The sequence below is a fragment of the Pseudophryne corroboree genome, unplaced genomic scaffold, assembly GCF_028390025.1.
Source record: "Pseudophryne corroboree isolate aPseCor3 unplaced genomic scaffold, aPseCor3.hap2 scaffold_586, whole genome shotgun sequence".
Taxonomy (NCBI): domain Eukaryota; kingdom Metazoa; phylum Chordata; class Amphibia; order Anura; family Myobatrachidae; genus Pseudophryne; species Pseudophryne corroboree.
In genome coordinates this window covers 186,227-204,027 of record NW_026970185.1, presented here as the reverse complement: position 1 = coordinate 204,027, position 17,801 = coordinate 186,227, and the positions used below count along the sequence as shown (strand labels likewise).

Sequence of the window (17,801 nt, the reverse complement as noted above, 5' to 3'; positions counted from 1 at the left end):
GCAGCTATTTAGTAAACACTTTTGCTAAGTTTTAAAAGTTTTAGAGTAAAGGAGATTCAACTGAGGCAGCACAAGGGAACTCCCATCTGGGGACAACAACTGCAGTGAGAACACATATTTTCAGATGAACATGGGAGGGCAGAAGGCTGCCTAATACTGAAGCACCCCCAAACGACAAACCAAATGCAACAACTAGTACAAGCATTCCTGGGGGAAGGTCTGCAGAAGACGGATTTGCATACAGTGATGTCATCCAAGCAGTGGGCCAAAGTTGGCTGGAACCCTCATCTGCATATGAAAAGAGAAAAGGGGTATGCAGGGCATGGCGGCCTTTTGCGGCGCTTGGATGACCCTTAGTTCGCATTAAACACCCCCACCCTCCTTCGGTGTGGGGCTCATGTTGGCCATGCCCCAGCCCCTGAAGCATTCAAGCTGATTTCTTGCAGCAGCTTGGCACTGTAACAGCTCCAGAGCTGCTCTGTAAGGCAAGTAAAAGGGTGTGGGCCCTGCAGCACTACCTGTAGTTTGCATTGTGCATTGGAAGGCACAAAGTAAGCAGACAGGAGGAGAAGTCAGGATAGTCCACAAGGGTATAGAAGGGAGGGGCTCAAGAAAAAAGAAGTGGAAACAGACAGCAAACTAGGCTGGAAAGAGACCTGAGACAAAGAGATCTGAATTATATGAGAGCCGACCAGGGGAAACACAAATTATGCAGTCAAGTTTCCCACATTTGGGGAAATCGCAGGGGCAGCACACCCAGGTGAGATACTATAATCAGGACGGTGCTTCTCCCAGGGCAAGGCTCACCCATTGCACTCTGGGTGTGCTGCTCCTACGATTTCCCCAAATGTGGGACACTTGACTGCATAATTTGTGTTTCCTCTGGTCGGCTCTCGTATAATTCAGATCTCTTTGTCTCAGGTCTCTCTCCAGCCTAGTTTGCTGTCTGTTTCCACTTCTTTTTTCTTGAGCCCCTCCCTTCTATACCCTTGTGCACTATCCTGACTTCTCCTCCCGTCTGCTTACTTTGTGCCTTCCAATGCACAATGCAAACTACAGGTAGTGCTGCAGGGCCCACACCCTTTTACTAGCCTTACAGAGCAGCTCTGGAGCTGTTACAGTGCCCAGCTGCTGCAAGAAATCAGCTTGAATGCTTCATGGGATGGGGCATGGCCAACATGAGCCCCACACCAAAGGAGGGTGGGGGTGTTTAATGCGATCTAGGGGTCATCCAAGCACCGCAAAAGGCTGCCATGCCCTGCACGCCCCTTTTCTCTTTTCATATGCAGATGAGGGTTGAAGCCAACTTTGACCCACTGCTTGGATAACATCACCATATGCAAATCCATCTGCTGCAGGCCTTCCCCCAGGAATGCTTGCACTAGTTGTTGCATTTGGTTTGTTGTTTGGGGGTGCTTCAGTATTAGGCAGCCTTCTGCCCTCCCATGTTCATCTGAAAATATGTGTTCTCCCTGCAGTTGTTGTCCCCAGATGAGAGTTCCCTTGTGCTGCCTCAGTTGAATCTCCTTTACTTGACAGAGATGTGCCTGAGCAGCGGCCCTCCCCAGCCCTATCCCAAATCATACTTATTTTGCATAGGAGACACCATGGTCATGAAAATTGTTCACCCAGGGTGAGGTTCATTCATTGCATTCTGGGTATGCTGACCCCTGTGATTTCCCCAAATGTGGGAAACTCGCCTGCATTATTTGTGGTAGTGGTGGACTGTGTTTGTGTTTTCCGCTGGTCAGCTCTGGTAAAAGTCAGATTTCTTTGTCTCAGATCTTCCTCTAGCCTTGTTCTTCTTTCGAGAGTTCCATTGTGCTGCCTCAGTTGGATCTCCTTCACTTGACAGGGGGGTGCCCGAGCAGCGACCCTCCCCAGCTCTAGCCCAACTCCTACTTACCTGCCAGGTGAGATACTATGATCTTGAAGGTGCTTCTCCCAGGGCAAGGCTCACCCATTGCACTCTGGGTGTGCTGCCCCTGCGATTTCCCCAAATGTGGGAAACTTGACTGCATAATTTGTGTTTCCCCTGGTCGACTCTCGCATAATTCAGATCTCTTTGTCTCAGGTCTCTCTCCAGCCTAGTTTGCTGTCTGTTTCCACTTCTCTTTTCTTGAGCCGCTCCCTTCTATGCCCTTGCGCACTATCCTGACTTCTCCCGTCTGCTTACTTTGTGCCTTCCAACGCACAATGCGAACTACAGGTAGTGCTGCAGGGCCCACACCCTTTTATTTGCCTTACAGAGCAGCTCTGGAGCTGTTACAGTGCCCAGCTGCTGCAAGAAATCAGCTTGAATGCTTCAGGGGCTGGGGCATAGCCAACATGAGCCCCACACCGAAGGAGGGTGGAGGTGTTTAATGCGAACTAGGGGTCATCCAAGCGCCGCAAAAGGCCGCCATGCCCTGCATAACCCTTTTCTCTTTTCATATGCAGATGAGGGTTCCAGCCAACTTTGGCCCACTGCTTGGATGACATCACCGTATGCAAATTTGTCTCCTGCAGACCTTCCCCCAGGAATGCTTGTACTAGTTATTGCATATGGTTTGATATTTGATGGTGCTTCAGTATTAGGCAGCCTTCCGCCCTCCCATGTTCATCTGAAAAGATGTGGTCTCCCTGCAGTTGTTGTCCCCAGACGAGAGTTCCCTTGTGCCTCCTCAGTTGAATCTCCTTAACTTGACGGGCGAGGGGCTTGCCCGAGCAGCCACCCTCCCCAGCCCTATCCCAACTCATACTTATTTTGCATATCAGATCTCTATATCATGAAGATTGTTCTCACAGGGTGAGGTTCATTTATTATATTTTAAAATAGGAAGGTTCAAATTACATATTTGAATTGCATCTATGTGCTGGATTCAAATGTCCCCCCCCCCTTCCTTTCTCAATTGTGCCCGTCAGCAGCTAGTCTAAGGTTGCTGCCAATGGGTGTGACACATTAATTTCTTCTGTGGGGTACACTGGACTCCACAAGGATTCACATTGGGGTGTAGAGTAGGATCTTGATCTGAGGCACCAACCGGCTCAAAGCTTTTGACTGTTCCCAAGATGCTCAGCGCATTCTCCTCTATAACCCCGCTTCCATGAACAGGGAGCTCAGTTTGTAGTTGGTGCCTTCAGTAGCAGGCCACTTAACAGGGGCCTGCCTCAGGCAGCCTATTCTTAGCTATTAATTTTGACAAGAAAATAAGAACTTTTTTTATGAGAATCTACAAGGGCTGCAGCAGGCTAGGTCTAATAGACATCTTTACTGCAGCTTCATCACTCCCAGCGGCGCTGTATACTCCCGTGCCCTGGTTGCTGGATCACTGCAGCGGAGGCTCCGGTTTCTTCCTAAGGTCAGTCACACACACACCACCCTTCCGGATCACGAGGCCGCTGATGAAGGGGAGCGTGGCCGTAGGGGGTGGACCGTGTGCGCACTGGCGTGGACACTGATTACTGGGCAGCCGCTCCACAAGCCACCAGGTACAGTTAAGGAGCACAGGTCTGGGGGTTTTTCTCCCATATTAAACCAATTTTGTACTGCCCGCAGCGCATTGTGATAGGTAATAGGGCCTGATTCAGGTTTGGTTGCAATCACAATAAGCGATCCAACTGCAAAAATTGCTAAGAGCATACGCATGTCCTGTCACTGTGCAGGAGCCAGCACCGCTCACACACTAGTCCCCGGGTGCAGCCCCCAACCCCCGGGACACCCGGAGCAACAAAATGTAGATTCAGGCCACCAGGCCACGCCCCTACCTATGAAACCATGCCTCCTTTTTACCATTGCGCTGCTTATCTGCGCGCACTGCATTACAATCTCCTTCGCCACCTCTCTGGGTGTCACCAGTGATAGTGACACCTCTGCCATGCTTGTAGCAGCTGGTCCTAAGATCTACGCCTCAAGCCCTGAGTGTTTGCCCTTGTGACTTGTTGATCATCATAGCGAAGCAGATGCTTACAGAAAACTGCAGGGGCTTAGATTGAAAATAAAAATTTTTATGGGTATAAGGTAGAGAGGAGCGGGTTCGGTTCTCCGAGAACCGAATTCCCCACGAACTCCACGTGGTTTACACTGGTCCGAGGCAGGCTCGGTTGTTCCCGCCTGACTCGGAAAACCTGAACAAGGGAAAATGTCATCATCCCGCTGTCGGATTCTCGCGAGATTCGGATTTCATATAAAGAGCTGCGCGTTGCCGCCATTTTTACTCGTGCATTGAAGAGAGAGTGGAGAGGACGTGGCTATGTTCTCTCAGTGGAAATCTCAATATCAGTGCTCAGTATCAGTGGTTACTTATTGCTGCTCAGTAATACTAGTAGTGTGTCTCTCCTGCTCAGTGTCAGTTCTCAGTAGTATCCTCATCAGTGCTCAGTATCACTGCTCATTGTCTTGTGCTGCATTGTGGTGCTCAGCATACTACAGTACATTACTAATAGTCCAGTGCTGCATCTTGCTGCTTAGTGTCAGTTCTAGTATCCTCATCAGTGCTCACTATCACTGCTCATTACATTGTGGTGTTCTGTATACTACAGTAACATAGTAATATAGTAACATATAGTAATATAGTTTTTGAGGTTGAAAAGAGGCAAATTGCCCATCGTGTTCAACCTGTTTTAAGTTGTGATGATTCTACATACTTGCTGAATAATGTTTTATGACTAGTTAACTACTACAACTCATGTTACCCCCGGATTAACCATGTTGATATTTTAAGTATTATAACCTTGGATAGCTTTTTCATTCAGAAATGTATCCATTCCTTTTTTAAATCCAATTACAGAGTCCACCATTACCACCTTCCCTGGCAGGGAATTCCACATCCTGATTGCCCTAACAGTGAAGATCATAGTATCTCACCTGGCAGGTAAGTAGGAGTTGGGCTAGAGCTGTGAAGGATTGCTGCTTGGGCACCCCCTGTCAAGTGAAGGAGATCCAACTGAGGCAGCACAAGGGAACTCTCGAAAGAAGAACAAGGCTAGAGGAAGATCTGAGACAAAGAAATCTGACTTTTACCAGAGCTGACCAGAGGAAAGCACAAACACAGTCCCCCACTACCACAAATAATGCAGTCGAGTTTCCCACATTTGGGGAAATCACAGGGGTCAGCATACCCAGAATGCAATGAATGAACCTCACCCTGGGAGAACAATCTTCATGACCATGGTATCTCCTATGCAAAATAAGTATGATTTGGGATAGGGCTGGGGAGGGCCGCTGCTCAGGCACATCTCTGTCAAGTAAATGAGATTCAACTGAGGCAGCACAAGGGAACTCTCATCTGGGGACAACAACTGCAGGGAGAACACATATTTTCAGATGAACATGGGAGGGCAGAAGGCTGCCTAAAACTGAAGCACCCCCAAACAACAAACCAAATGCAACTACTAGTGCAAGCATTCCTGGGGGAAGGCCTGCAGCAGATGGATTTGCATATGGTGATGTCATCCAAGCAGTGGGTCAAAGTTGGCTTCAACCCTCGTCTGCATATGAAAAGAAAAAAGGGGTGTGCAGGGCATGGCGGTCTTTTGCGGCGCTTGGATGACCCCTAGTTCGCATTAAACACCTCCACCCTCCTTCGGTGTGGGGCTCATGTTGGCTATGCCCCAGCCCCTGAAGCATTCAAGCTGATTTCTTGCAGCAGCTGGGCACTGTAACAGCTCCAGAGCTGCTCTGTAAAGCAAGTAAAAGGGTGTGGGCCCTGCAGCACTACCTGTAGTTTGCATTGTGCGTTGGAAGGCACAAAGTAAGCAGACGGGAGAAGTCAGGATAGTGCACAAGGGTATAGAAGGAGGGGCTCAAGAAAAAAGAAGTGGAAACAGACAGCAAACTAGGCTGGAGAGAGACCTGAGACAAAGAGATCTGAATTATATGAGAGCCGACCAGGGGAAACACAAATTATGCAGTCAAGTTTCCCACATTTGGGGAAATCGCAGGGGCAGCACACCCAGAGTGCAATGGGTGAGCCTTGCCCTGGGAGAAGCATCTTCATGATCATAGTATCTCACCTGGCAGGTAAGTAGGAGTTGGGCTAGAGCTGGGGAGGGTCGCTGCTCGGGCACCCCCCTGTCAAGTGAAGGAGATCCAACTGAGGCAGCACAAGGGAACTCTCGAAAGAAGAACAAGGCTAGAGGAAGATCTGAGACAAAGAAATCTGACTTTTACCCGAGCTGACCAGAGGAAAGCACAAACACAGTCCCCCACTACCACAAATAATGCAGTTGAGTTTCCCACATTTGGGGAAATCACAGGGGTCAGCATACCCAGAATGCAATGAATGAACCTAACCCTGGGAGAACAATCTTCATGACCATGGTATCTCCTATGCAAAATAAGTATGATTTGGGATAGGGCTGGGGAGGGCCGCTGCTCAGGCACATCTCTGTCAAGTAAAGGAGATTCAACTGAGGCAGCACAAGGGAACTCTCATCTGGGGACAACAACTGCAGGGAGAACACATATTTTCAGATGAACATGGAGGGCAGAAGGCTGCCTAAAACTGAAGCACCCCCAAACAACAAACCAAATGCAACTACTAGTGCAAGCATTCCTGGGGGAAGGCCTGCAGCAGATGGATTTGCATATGGTGATGTCATCCAAGCAGTGGGTCAAAGTTGGCTTCAACCCTCATCTGCATATGAAAAGAAAAAAGGGGTGTGCAGGGCATGGCGGCCTTTTGCGGCGCTTGGATGACCCCTAGTTCGCATTAAACACCTCCACCCTCCTTCGGTGTGGGGCTCATGTTGGCTATGCCCCAGCCCCTGAAGCATTCAAGCTGATTTCTTGCAGCAGCTGGGCACTGTAACAGCTCCAGAGCTGCTCTGTAAAGCAAGTAAAAGGGTGTGGGCCCTGCAGCACTACCTGTAGTTTGCATTGTGCGTTGGAAGGCACGAAGTAAGCAGACGGGAGAAGTCAGGATAGTGCACAAGGGTATAGAAGGGAGGGGCTCAAGAAAAAAGAAGTGGAAACAGACAGCAAACTAGGCTGGAGAGAGACCTGAGACAAAGAGATCTGAATTATATGAGAGCCGACCAGGGGAAACACAAATTATGCAGTCAAGTTTCCCACATTTGGGGAAATCGCAGGGGCAGCACACCCAGAGTGCAATGGGTGAGCCTTGCCCTGGGAGAAGCATCTTCATGATCATAGTATCTCACCTGGCAGGTAAGTAGGAGTTGGGCTAGAGCTGGGAAGGGGCGCTGCTCGGGCACCCCCCTGTCAAGTGAAGGAGATCCAACTGAGGCAGCACAAGGGAACTCTCGAAAGAAGAACAAGGCTAGAGGAAGATCTGAGACAAAGAAATCTGACTTTTACCAGAGCTGACCAGAGGAAAGCACAAACACAGTCCCCCACTACCACAAATAATGCAGTTGAGTTTCCCACATTTGGGGAAATCACAGGGGTCAGCATACCCAGAATGCAATGAATGAACCTAACCCTGGGAGAACAATCTTCATGACCATGGTATCTCCTATGCAAAATAAGTATGATTTGGGATAGGGCTGGGGAGGGCCGCTGCTCAGGCACATCTCTGTCAAGTAAAGGAGATTCAACTGAGGCAGCACAAGGGAACTCTCATCTGGGGACAACAACTGCAGGGAGAACACATATTTTCAGATGAACATGGGAGGGCAGAAGGCTGCCTAATACTGAAGCACCCCCAAACAACAAACCAAATGCAACAACTAGTGCAAGCATTCCTAGGGGAAGGCCTGCAGCAGATGGATTTGAATATGGTGATGTCATCCAAGCAGTGGGTCAAAGTTGGCTTCAACCCTCGTCTGCATATGAAAAGAATAAAGGGGTGTGCAGGGCATGGCGGCCTTTTGCGGCGCTTGGATGACCCCTAGTTCGCATTAAACACCTCCACCCTCCTTCGGTGTGGGGCTCATGTTGGCTATGCCCCAGCCCCTGGAGCATTCAAGCTGATTTCTTGCAGCAGCTGGGCACTGTAACAGCTCCAGAGCTGCTCTGTAAAGCAAGTAAAAGGGTGTGGGCCCTGCAGCACTACCTGTAGTTTGCATTGTGCGTTGGAAGGCACAAAGTAAGCAGACGGGAGAAGTCAGGATAGTGCACAAGGGTATAGAAGGGAGCAGCTCAAGAAAAAGTAGTGGAAACAGACAGCAAACTAGGCTGGAGAGCGACCTGAGACAAAGAGATCTGAATTATATGAGAGCCGACCAGGGGAAACACAAATTATGCAGTCAAGTTTCCCACATTTGGGGAAATCGCAGGGGCAGCACACCCAGAGTGCAATGGGTGAGCCTTGCCCTGGGAGAAGCATCTTCATGATCATAGTATCTCACCTGGCAGGTAAGTAGGAGTTGGGCTAGAGCTGGGGAGGGTCGCTGCTCGGGCACTCCCCTGTCAAGTGAAGGAGATCCAACTGAGGCAGCACAAGGGAACTCTCGAAAGAAGAACAAGGCTAGAGGAAGATCTGAGACAAAGAAATCTGACTTTTACCAGAGCTGACCAGAGGAAAGCACAAACACAGTCCCCCACTACCACAAATAATGCAGTTGAGTTTCCCACATTTGGGGAAATCACAGGGGTCAGCATACCCAGAATGCAATGAATGAACCTAACCCTGGGAGAACAATCTTCATGACCATGGTATCTCCTATGCAAAATAAGTATGATTTGGGATAGGGCTGGGGAGGGCCGCTGCTCAGGCACATCTCTGTCAAGTAAAGGAGATTCAACTGAGGCAGCACAAGGGAACTCTCATCTGGGGACAACAACTGCAGGGAGAACACATATTTTCAGATGAACATGGGAGGGCAGAAGGCTGCCTAATACTGAAGCACCCCCAAACAACAAACCAAATGCAACAACTAGTGCAAGCATTCCTGGGGGAAGGCCTGCCGCAGATGGATTTGCATATGGTGATGTCATCCAAGCAGTGGGTCAAAGTTGGTTCAAACACCTTTGCAAAGTTCTATAAGTTTGATACCCTGGCTGAGGAGGACCTCCTGTTTGCTCAATCGGTGCTGCAGAGTCATCCGCACTCTCCTGCCCGTTTGGGAGCTTTGGTATAATCCCCATGGTCCTTACGGAGTCCCCAGCATCCTCTAGGACGTAAGAGAAAATAAGATTTTAAACCTACCGGTAAATCTTTTTCTCGTAGTCCGTAGAGGATGCTGGGTGCCCGTCCCAAGTGCGGTCTACTTCTGCAAGACTTGTATATAGTTATTGCTTACATAAGGGTTATATGTTAGTTTTCATCGGTCTTGGACTGATGCTATGTTGTTTTCATACTGTTAACTGGGTAGTATATCACAAGTTATACGGTGTGATTGGTGTGGCTGGTATGAATCTTGACCTTGGATTAACAAAAATCCTTTCCTCGTACTGTCCGTCTCCTCTGGGCACAGTTTCTCTAACTGAGGTATGGAGGAGGGGCATAGAGGGAGGAGCCAGTGCACACCCAGATCTAAAGTCTTTCTTAAAGTGCCCATGTCTGCTGCGGAGCCCGTCTATCCCCCATGGTCCTTACGGAGTCCCCATCATCCTCTACGGACTACGAGAAAAAAAAATTACCGGTAGGTTTAAAATGTTATTTTTTTCTCTGCAACCCACTGCTAAATTGTGCTTCCTAGCTGTTTTTTATAAAATCACTTAATTAAATCTAACTCTGATTACGTCAGAGAAGGCCAGGTACCCTACACCATAAGAGGGGGTTTGAAATTTTGACTTGTCTACTTAAAGATCACCAAAATCTGATGACAAGGTCAATTACATCCCTGGGTGGGATTGAACCACCAACCTTTTGGTTAATAGCCCATGTAAGTGCAAGAAATCCTGAAGCACTCACTCATCATGGGAAAGTACCAATGTGTATCTTACAAAAATTCTCCAGATTATTGACTTTTTAAAGTTTTTCTAGGAAACGTTCTAGATGAATGATTATTAGCCTTTGTCAGTATTGACTTTCGCAAGGTGTCTCTGTGGCGCAATCGGTTAGCATGTTTGGCTATTAACCAAAAGGTTGGTGGTTCAATCCCACCCAGGGATGTAATTGACCTTGTAATCAGATTTTGGTGATCTTTAAGTAGACAAGTCAAAATTTCAAAAACCCCCCTTATGGTGTAGGGTACCTGGCCTTCTCTGATGTAATCAGAGTTAGATTTCATTAAGTGATTTTATAAAAAAACAGCTAGGAAGCACAATTTAGCAGTGGGTTGCAGAGAAAAAAAAATATGCTGGCAGAAAAGTCCAATTGAGTGATTAAACAGCTCTTCATTTTCTGATTTTATGTTTATGCTAACAAATTTGCTCTCTGAAAAGTGTCCACAAAGCCAAGTCTCTGATTAACACCTTTGTAGGAATGGTTTTTCACCTATTACTGAAATAAACTTGCTTCATTGGAAAGGCATCAAAGATGCATCCTCATTTCAATGTCTACTGAAATAATACAGGTTGACACCAGGAAACGTCACTGCATCCTTGCTGCTTCCTCATGGGGAAGTCTGTTTAATGTGAAAACAAGGTGATATCTAATCAGCACACAGGTAAGGAATTAAGAAAATCTTTCTTTATGGGTGAAGATGTTTCTCACAAATTGTTGTCCCAATGCATCATTGAAATTCAAGATGGAAGATGATTTTCATATATCACTTGTACATTTTGCATTGCTCTTCTGGTGACAATGTAGTTTGTTTTTGTCAATTACCATTTCAGTAATAGGGTAAAGAAAATTAAGTGGATTTTTTAAAGAAAACAATGCTGTCAATATACTATTAAAACAAATTAAAATGATAAAAGTTATTGTACTTTAAGTAAAAATAAAAGAGCCAAAATATCAATCCCAGTTTTTGATTACTTTAATTATAAAAAAAAAAATGCACACAGCAGAGGATAGTTTCGATCAATCAACCTCTGGGTTATGGGCCCAGCATGCTTCCATTGCACTACTCTGCTGCTCATGGAAGTGTAAGAGATCCTGAAGACTAAATTGATTAAAGGCCTAAAAGTACTGGACTATAAGGAAAGACTTACTAGGCTGAATATTTATACACTAGAAAAGAGGTGCCTAAGAGGAGATATTATTAATATCTTCAAATATGTAAAGATACATAACAAAGAGTTATCAGAGGAATTATTTATTAAAAGAACACGTGGTCACTTGCTGCGACTGGAGGAAAGTTCAGAACGCAATGGAGGAAAGGTTTCTTCACTGTTAGGGCAATCAGGATGTGGAATTCCCTGCCAGGGAAGGTGGTAATGGCGGACTCTGTAATTGGATTTAAAAAAGGAATGGATACATTTCTGAATGAAAAAGCTATCCAAGGTTATAATACTTAAAATATCAACATGGTTAATCCGGGGGTAACATGAGTTATAGTAGCTAACTAGTCATAAAACATTATTCAGCAAGTATGTAGAATCATCACAACTTAAAACAGGTTGAACACGATGGGCAATTTGCCTCTATTCAACCTCAAAAACTATGTTACTATATTACTATGTTATTGTAGTATACAGAACACCACAATGCAATGAGCAGTGATAGTGAGCACTGATGAGGATACTAGAACTGACACTGAGCAGCAAGATGCAGCACTGGACTATTAGTAATGTACTGTAGTATGCTGAGCACCACAATGCAGCACAAGACAATGAGCAGTGATACTGAGCACTGATGAGGATACTACTGAGAACTGACACTGAGCAGGAGAGACACACTACTAGTATTACTGAGCAGCAATAAGTAACCACTGATACTGAGCACTGATATTGAGATTTCCACTGAGAGAACATAGCCACGTCCTCTCCGCTCTCTCTTCAATGCACGAGTAAAAATGGCAGCAACGCGCAGCTCTTTATATGGAATCCGAATCTCGCGAGAATCCGACAGCGGGATGATGACATTTTCCCTTGTTCAGGTTTTCCGAGTCAGGCGGGAACAACCGAGCCTGCCTCGGACCAGTGTAAACAACGTGGAGTTCGTGGGGAATTCGGTTCTCGGAGAACCGAACCCGCTCCTCTCTACCTTATACCCATCAATTTTTTTATTTTCAATCTAAGCCCCTGCAGTTTTCTGTAAGCATCTGCTTCGCTATGATGATCAACAAGTCACAAGGGCAAACACTCAGGGCTTGAGGCGTAGATCTTAGGACCAGCTGCTACAAGCATGGCAGAGGTGTCACTATCACTGGTGACACCCAGAGAGGTGGCGAGGGAGATTGTAATGCAGTGCGCGCAGATAAGCAGCGCAATGGTAAAAAGGAGGCATGGTTTCATAGGTAGGGGCGTGGCCTGGTGGCCTGAATCTACATTTTGTTGCTCCGGGTGTCCCGGGGGTTGGGGGCTGCACCCGGGGACTAGTGTGTGAGCGGTGCTGGCTCCTGCACAGTGACAGGGCATGGCCACCCAGCATGACGCCTCCCTTCTTGACCATGCTGTAATTGCAGTCGCACTGCAGTTCAGCGTGATCATAAAAAATGGTGTAGGCTCCTGCTGGTGCAGACTGTATGTGCGCGCAGGAAGCCGCCACCATTTTTGTGATCACAGCAGCTGAATGTGATGTCATACAGCCGCTGTGACCACGCCCCCTGTGTCTCCTCCGTTGCAGACCCCATTTTGAAGCCTTGCCCCCGCACCGCTCCATCCCTGACTTGGAAATGGAGTGTTGCTGACCCACCTCTCCCCCCCTTCCCCGCCCCGATTGACAGGCAGAGGCGATCGCATTCTCTGCGGGGTGCCGCAGAAAATGCAGGCACATGCGTATGCTCTTAGCAATTTTTGCAGTTGGATCGCTTATTGTGATTGCAATCCAACCTGAATCAGGCCCTATTACCTATCACAATGCGCTGCGGGCAGTACAAAATTGGGTTAATATAGGAGAAAACCCCCCAGACCTGTGCTCCTTAACTGTACCTGGTGGCTAGTGGAGCGGCTGCCCAGTAATCAGTGTCCACCGCAGTGCGCACACGGCCCACCCCCTACGGCCTCGCTCCCCTTCATCAGCGGCCTCGTGATCCGGAAGGGTGGTGTGTGTGTGACTGAACTTAGGATGAAACCGGAGCCTCCGCTGCAGTGACCCAGCAACCAGGGCACGGGAGTATACAGCGCCGCTGGGAGTGATGAAGCTGCAGTAAAGATGTCTATTAGACCTAGCCTGCTGCAGCCCTTGTAGATTCTCATAAAACAAGTTCTTCTTTTCTTGTCAAAATTAATAGCTAAGAATAGGCTGCCTGAGGCAGGCCCCTGTTAATTGGCCTGCTACTGAAGGCACCAACTACAAACTGAGCTCCCTGTTCATGGAAGCGGGGTTATAGAGGAGAATGCACTGAGCTTCTTGGGAACAGTCAAAAGCTTTGAGCCGGTTGGTGCCTCAGATCAAGATCCTACTCTACACCCCAATGTGAATCCTTGTGGAGTCCAGTGTACCCCACAGAAGAAATGAATGTGTCACACCCATTGGCAGCAACCTTAGAATAGCTGCTGACGGGCACAATTGAGAAAGGAAGGGGGGGGGGGGACATTTGAATCCAGCACATAGATGCAATTCAAATATGTAATTTGTACCTTCCTATTTTAAAATATAATGGATGAACCTCACCCTGTGAGAACAATCTTCATGATCAAGAGATCTAATATGTAAAATAAGTATGAGTTGGGATAGGGCTGGGGAGGGTGGCAGCTCTGGCAGCCCCTCCCCCGTCAAGTTAAGGAGATTCAACTGAGGAAGCACAAGGGAACTCTCGTCTGGGGACAACAACTGCAGGGAGACCACATCTTTTCAGATGAACATGGGAGGGCGGAAGGCTGCCTAATACTGAAGCACCATCAAATATCAAACCATATCCAACAACTAGTACAAGCATTCCTGGGGGAAGGTCTGCAGCAGACGGATTTGCATACGGTGATGTCATCCAAGCAGTGGGCCAAAGTTGGCTGGAACCCTCATCTGCATATAAAAAGAGAAAAGGGGCATGCAGGGCATGGCGGCCTTTTGCGGCGCTTGGATGACCCCTAGTTCGCATTAAACACCTCCACCCTCCTTCGGTGTGGGGCTCATGTTGGCTATGCCCCAGCCCCTGAAGCATTCATGCTGATTTCTTGCAGCAGCTGGGCACTGTAACAGCTCCAGAGCTGCTCTGTAAGGCAAGTAAAAGGGTGTGGGCCCTGCAGCACCACCTGTAGTTCGCATTGTGCGTTGGAAGGCACAAAGTTAGCAGACGGGAGGAGAAGTCAGGATAGTACACAAGGGCATCCTTTTCTCTTAGTCCGTAGAGGATGCTGGGGTCACATTAAGAACCATGGGGTATAGACGGGATCCGCAAGAGACATGGGCACTTTAAGACTTTCAAAGGGTGTGAACTGGCTCCTCCCTCTATGCCCCTCCTCCAGACTCCAGTTATAGGAACTGTGCACAGGGAGACGGACATTTCGAGGAAAGGATTTATTGTTAAACTAAGGTGAGCATCTTACCAGCTCACACCTTAAGCATGCCGCAGAACGTGGCATTCAACAGAACACAAGCCAACGGCATGAACAATTGCAGCAAAAAGCTGACCAGAACCGTAACACAACATGTGTATAACCACAAGTAATAACTGCAGACACAGTATGGACTGGGACGGGTGCCCAGCATCCTCTACGTACTAAGAGAAAAGGATTTACCGGTAGGTATTAAAATCCTATTTTCTCATACGACCTAGAGGATGCTGGGGTCACATTAAGAACCATGGGGTTATACCAAAGCTCTTGAACGGGTGGGAGAGTGCGTACGACTCTGCAGCACCGAATGACCCAACTTGAGGTTATCATCAGCCAAGGTATCAAACTTGTAAAACTTAGCAAAAGTGTTTACTAAATAGCTGCTCGGCAAAGTTGCAATGCCGAGACTCCCCGACCAGCTGCCCAGGATGAACCCACCTTTCTAGTAGAATGGGTCTTCACCTAATTCAGTAACGGCAATCCTGCCGTGGAATGAGCATGCTGAATCTTACCACAGATCCAGCGCATAATGGTCTGCATGGAAGCAGGACACCCAATCCTGTTGGGAGCATACAGGACAAACAGAGCCTCTGTTTTCCTAATCTGAACCGTTCTGGTGACATAAATTTTCAAAGTTCTGACCACAGCCAGAGACTTTGACTCAACGAAGGTGTCAGTGGCCAAAGGCACCATGTGGAAAGATGAACCACCTTCGGCAGAAATTGTTGACGTGTCCTCAATTCTGCTCTATCTTCATGAAAGATCAAATAAAGGCTCTTGTGATACTGCATGGTTTGTACTGTTTTCCATGTGCTCCCAGATCTTTCAAGCAAGTAGCATGGTCAAGAAAGTTCTGTTTGAAAAGAAACAAACATTTACTGTCATTGTTATGCAAATAAACTTACATTAAAGCTAACAAGAAAGCACACTCGTTCTGTCTTTAAACTGATAAAAGAAACCCCAATAATATGGGGCATGCAAAAATTGAGATAAAACTCAGTTTTGCTCCTCTCCACGGAAATCTTTAATAAAAGGCGAAATATTTGTTAGTTCTGAAGAGAAACCAGAGCATGACCAAGATTCCACCTGTCGCCTGAGTGCCATGCCAGCAGTTCTCATTCAGCTCAAAGTGAGCACCCAATTTGAATGAAAGAAAGCAGATTTCTCACCAGGCTTCCCCTTGCTATAAACAAGGTTTGTACTCTTTTCCATGTGCTCCCAGATCTTTCAAACAATTAGTGTGGTCAAGAAAGTTCTGTTTGAAAAGAAACAAACATTTACTGTCATTTCTATGCAAATGAGCTTACATTAAAGCACACTCGTTCTATCTTTAAACCAATAAAATAAAACCCCAATAAGATGGGGCATGCAAAAATTGAGATAAAACTCAGTTTTGCTCCTCTCCACGGAAATCTTTAGTAAAAGGCGAAAGATTTGTTCGTTCTGAAGAGAAACCACAGCATGACCAAGATTCTACCTGTCGCCTGAGTGCCATGCCAGCAGTCCTCATTCAGCTCAAAGTGAGCACCCAATTTGAAAGAAAGAAAGAAAGCAGATTTCTCACCAGGCTTCCCCTTGCTATAAACATGGTTTGTACTCTTTTCCATGTGCTCCCAGATCTTTCAAGCAATTAGTATAGTCAAGAAAGTTCTGTTTGAAAAGAAACAAACATTTACTGTCATTTCTACGCAAATGAGCTTACATTAAAGCACACTCGTTCTATCTTTAAACTGATAAAAGAAACCCCAATAAGACGGGGCATGCAAAAATTGAGATAAAACTCAGTTTTGCTCCTCTCCACGGAAATCTTTAGTAAAAGGCAAAAGATTTGTTCGTTCTGAAGAGAAACCAGAGCATGACCAAGATTCCACCTGTCGCCTGAGTGCCATGCCAGCAGTCCTCATTCAGCTCAAAGTGAGCACCCAATTTGAAAGAAAGAAAGCAGATTTCTCACCAGGCTTCCCCTTGCTATAAGCATGGTTTGTACTCTTTTCCATGTGCTCCCAGATCTTTCAAGCAATTAGTATGGTCAAGAAAGTTCTGCTTGAAAAGAAACAGACATTTATTGTCATTGTTATGCAAATAAACTTACATTAAAGCTAACAAGAAAGCACACTCGTTCTGTCTTTAATCCGATAAAAGAAACCCCAATAATATGGGGCATGCAAAAATTGAGATAAAACTCAGTTTTGCTCCTCTCCACGGAAATATTTAGTAAAAGGCGAAAGATTTGTTCGTTCTGAAGAGAAACCAGAGCATGACCAAGATTCCACCTGTCGCCTGAGTGCCGTGCCAGCAGTCCTCATTCAGATCAAAGTGAGCGCCCAATTTGAAAGAAAGCAGATTTCTCACCTGTCTTCTCCTTGCTATAAGCATGGTTTGTACTGTATTCCATGTGCTCCCAGATCTTTCAAGCAAGTAGCATGGTCAAGAAAGTTCTGTTTGAAAAGAAACAAACATTTACTGTCATTTCTATGCAAATGAGCTTACATTAAAGCACACTCATTCTATCTTTAAACCGATAAAAGAAACCCCAAAAACATGGGGCATGCAAAAATTGAGATAAAACTCGGTTTTGCTCCTCTCCACGGAAATCTTTAGTAAAAGGCGAAAGATTTGTTCGTTCTGAAGAGAAACCAGAGCATGACCAAGATTTTTATCTGAAAATATGTGTTCTCCCTGCAGTTGTTGTCCCCAGATGAGAGTTCCCTTGTGCTGCCTCAGTTGAATCTCCTTTACTTGACAGGGGGATGCTCGAGCAGCGACCCTCCCCAGCTCTAGCCCAACTCCTACTTACCTGCCAGGTGAGATACTATGATCATGAAGGTGCTTCTCCCAGGGCAAGGCTCACCCATTGCACTCTGGGTGTGCTGCTTCTGCGATTTCCCCAAATGTGGGAAACTTGACTGCATAATTTGTGTTTCCCCTGGTCGGCTCTCGTATAATTCAGATCTCTTTGTCTCAGGTCTCTCTCCAGCCTAGTTTGCTGTCTGTTTCTACTTCTCTTTTCTTGAGCCGCTCCCTTCTATGCCCTTGCGCACTATCCTGACTTCTCCCGTCTGCTTACTTCGTGCCTTCCAACGCACAATGCAAACTACAGGTAGTGCTGCAGGACCCACACCCTTTTACTTGCCTTACAGAGCGTCTCTGGAGCAGTTACAGTGCCCAGCTGCTGCAAGAAATCAGCTTGAATGCTTCAGGGGCTGGGGAATAGCCAACATGAGCCCCACACCGAAGGAGGGTGGAGGTGTGTAATGCGAACTAGGGGTCATCCAAGCGCCGCAAAAGGCCGCCATGCCCTGCACGCCCCTTGTCTCTTTTCATATGCAGACGAGGGTTGAAGCCAACTTTGACCCACTGTTTGGATGAC

At 46.9% G+C, this 17,801-nt stretch overlaps 13 non-coding genes and 3 pseudogenes across 13 annotated transcripts; 4 read left to right on the top strand and 12 right to left on the bottom strand.

The window, feature by feature from the left end:
* Window positions 1-752: 752 nt before the first annotated feature.
* LOC135034898 (U1 spliceosomal RNA) lies at window positions 753-908 on the top strand. Its single transcript, XR_010230001.1, has one exon. It is a non-coding gene; the product is annotated as a U1 spliceosomal RNA (small nuclear RNA).
* A 674-nt stretch (window positions 909-1,582) lies between these two features.
* On the top strand, window positions 1,583-1,746 carry LOC135034828 (U1 spliceosomal RNA). The gene has a single exon (XR_010229949.1). It is a non-coding gene; the product is annotated as a U1 spliceosomal RNA (small nuclear RNA).
* A 152-nt stretch (window positions 1,747-1,898) lies between these two features.
* On the top strand, window positions 1,899-2,061 carry LOC135034847 (U1 spliceosomal RNA). Its single transcript, XR_010229968.1, has one exon. It is a non-coding gene; the product is annotated as a U1 spliceosomal RNA (small nuclear RNA).
* A 2,951-nt stretch (window positions 2,062-5,012) lies between these two features.
* Window positions 5,013-5,176, bottom strand: LOC135034957 (U1 spliceosomal RNA). The gene has a single exon (XR_010230058.1). It is a non-coding gene; the product is annotated as a U1 spliceosomal RNA (small nuclear RNA).
* Window positions 5,177-5,867: 691 nt separating this feature from the next.
* LOC135034854 (U1 spliceosomal RNA) lies at window positions 5,868-6,009 on the bottom strand (annotated as a pseudogene).
* A 152-nt stretch (window positions 6,010-6,161) lies between these two features.
* LOC135034896 (U1 spliceosomal RNA) lies at window positions 6,162-6,325 on the bottom strand. The gene has a single exon (XR_010229999.1). It is a non-coding gene; the product is annotated as a U1 spliceosomal RNA (small nuclear RNA).
* A 691-nt stretch (window positions 6,326-7,016) lies between these two features.
* LOC135034853 (U1 spliceosomal RNA) lies at window positions 7,017-7,158 on the bottom strand (annotated as a pseudogene).
* A 152-nt stretch (window positions 7,159-7,310) lies between these two features.
* LOC135034885 (U1 spliceosomal RNA) lies at window positions 7,311-7,474 on the bottom strand. The gene has a single exon (XR_010229992.1). It is a non-coding gene; the product is annotated as a U1 spliceosomal RNA (small nuclear RNA).
* A 691-nt stretch (window positions 7,475-8,165) lies between these two features.
* Window positions 8,166-8,307, bottom strand: LOC135034852 (U1 spliceosomal RNA; annotated as a pseudogene).
* A 152-nt stretch (window positions 8,308-8,459) lies between these two features.
* Window positions 8,460-8,623, bottom strand: LOC135034873 (U1 spliceosomal RNA). Its single transcript, XR_010229988.1, has one exon. It is a non-coding gene; the product is annotated as a U1 spliceosomal RNA (small nuclear RNA).
* Window positions 8,624-15,387: 6,764 nt separating this feature from the next.
* On the bottom strand, window positions 15,388-15,503 carry LOC135034915 (U5 spliceosomal RNA). The gene has a single exon (XR_010230017.1). It is a non-coding gene; the product is annotated as a U5 spliceosomal RNA (small nuclear RNA).
* A 275-nt stretch (window positions 15,504-15,778) lies between these two features.
* On the bottom strand, window positions 15,779-15,894 carry LOC135034912 (U5 spliceosomal RNA). Its single transcript, XR_010230014.1, has one exon. It is a non-coding gene; the product is annotated as a U5 spliceosomal RNA (small nuclear RNA).
* A 278-nt stretch (window positions 15,895-16,172) lies between these two features.
* LOC135034904 (U5 spliceosomal RNA) lies at window positions 16,173-16,288 on the bottom strand. Its single transcript, XR_010230007.1, has one exon. It is a non-coding gene; the product is annotated as a U5 spliceosomal RNA (small nuclear RNA).
* Window positions 16,289-16,574: 286 nt separating this feature from the next.
* On the bottom strand, window positions 16,575-16,690 carry LOC135034910 (U5 spliceosomal RNA). Its single transcript, XR_010230012.1, has one exon. It is a non-coding gene; the product is annotated as a U5 spliceosomal RNA (small nuclear RNA).
* A 270-nt stretch (window positions 16,691-16,960) lies between these two features.
* On the bottom strand, window positions 16,961-17,076 carry LOC135034909 (U5 spliceosomal RNA). The gene has a single exon (XR_010230011.1). It is a non-coding gene; the product is annotated as a U5 spliceosomal RNA (small nuclear RNA).
* A 144-nt stretch (window positions 17,077-17,220) lies between these two features.
* On the top strand, window positions 17,221-17,383 carry LOC135034861 (U1 spliceosomal RNA). The gene has a single exon (XR_010229977.1). It is a non-coding gene; the product is annotated as a U1 spliceosomal RNA (small nuclear RNA).
* Window positions 17,384-17,801: the final 418 nt, after the last annotated feature.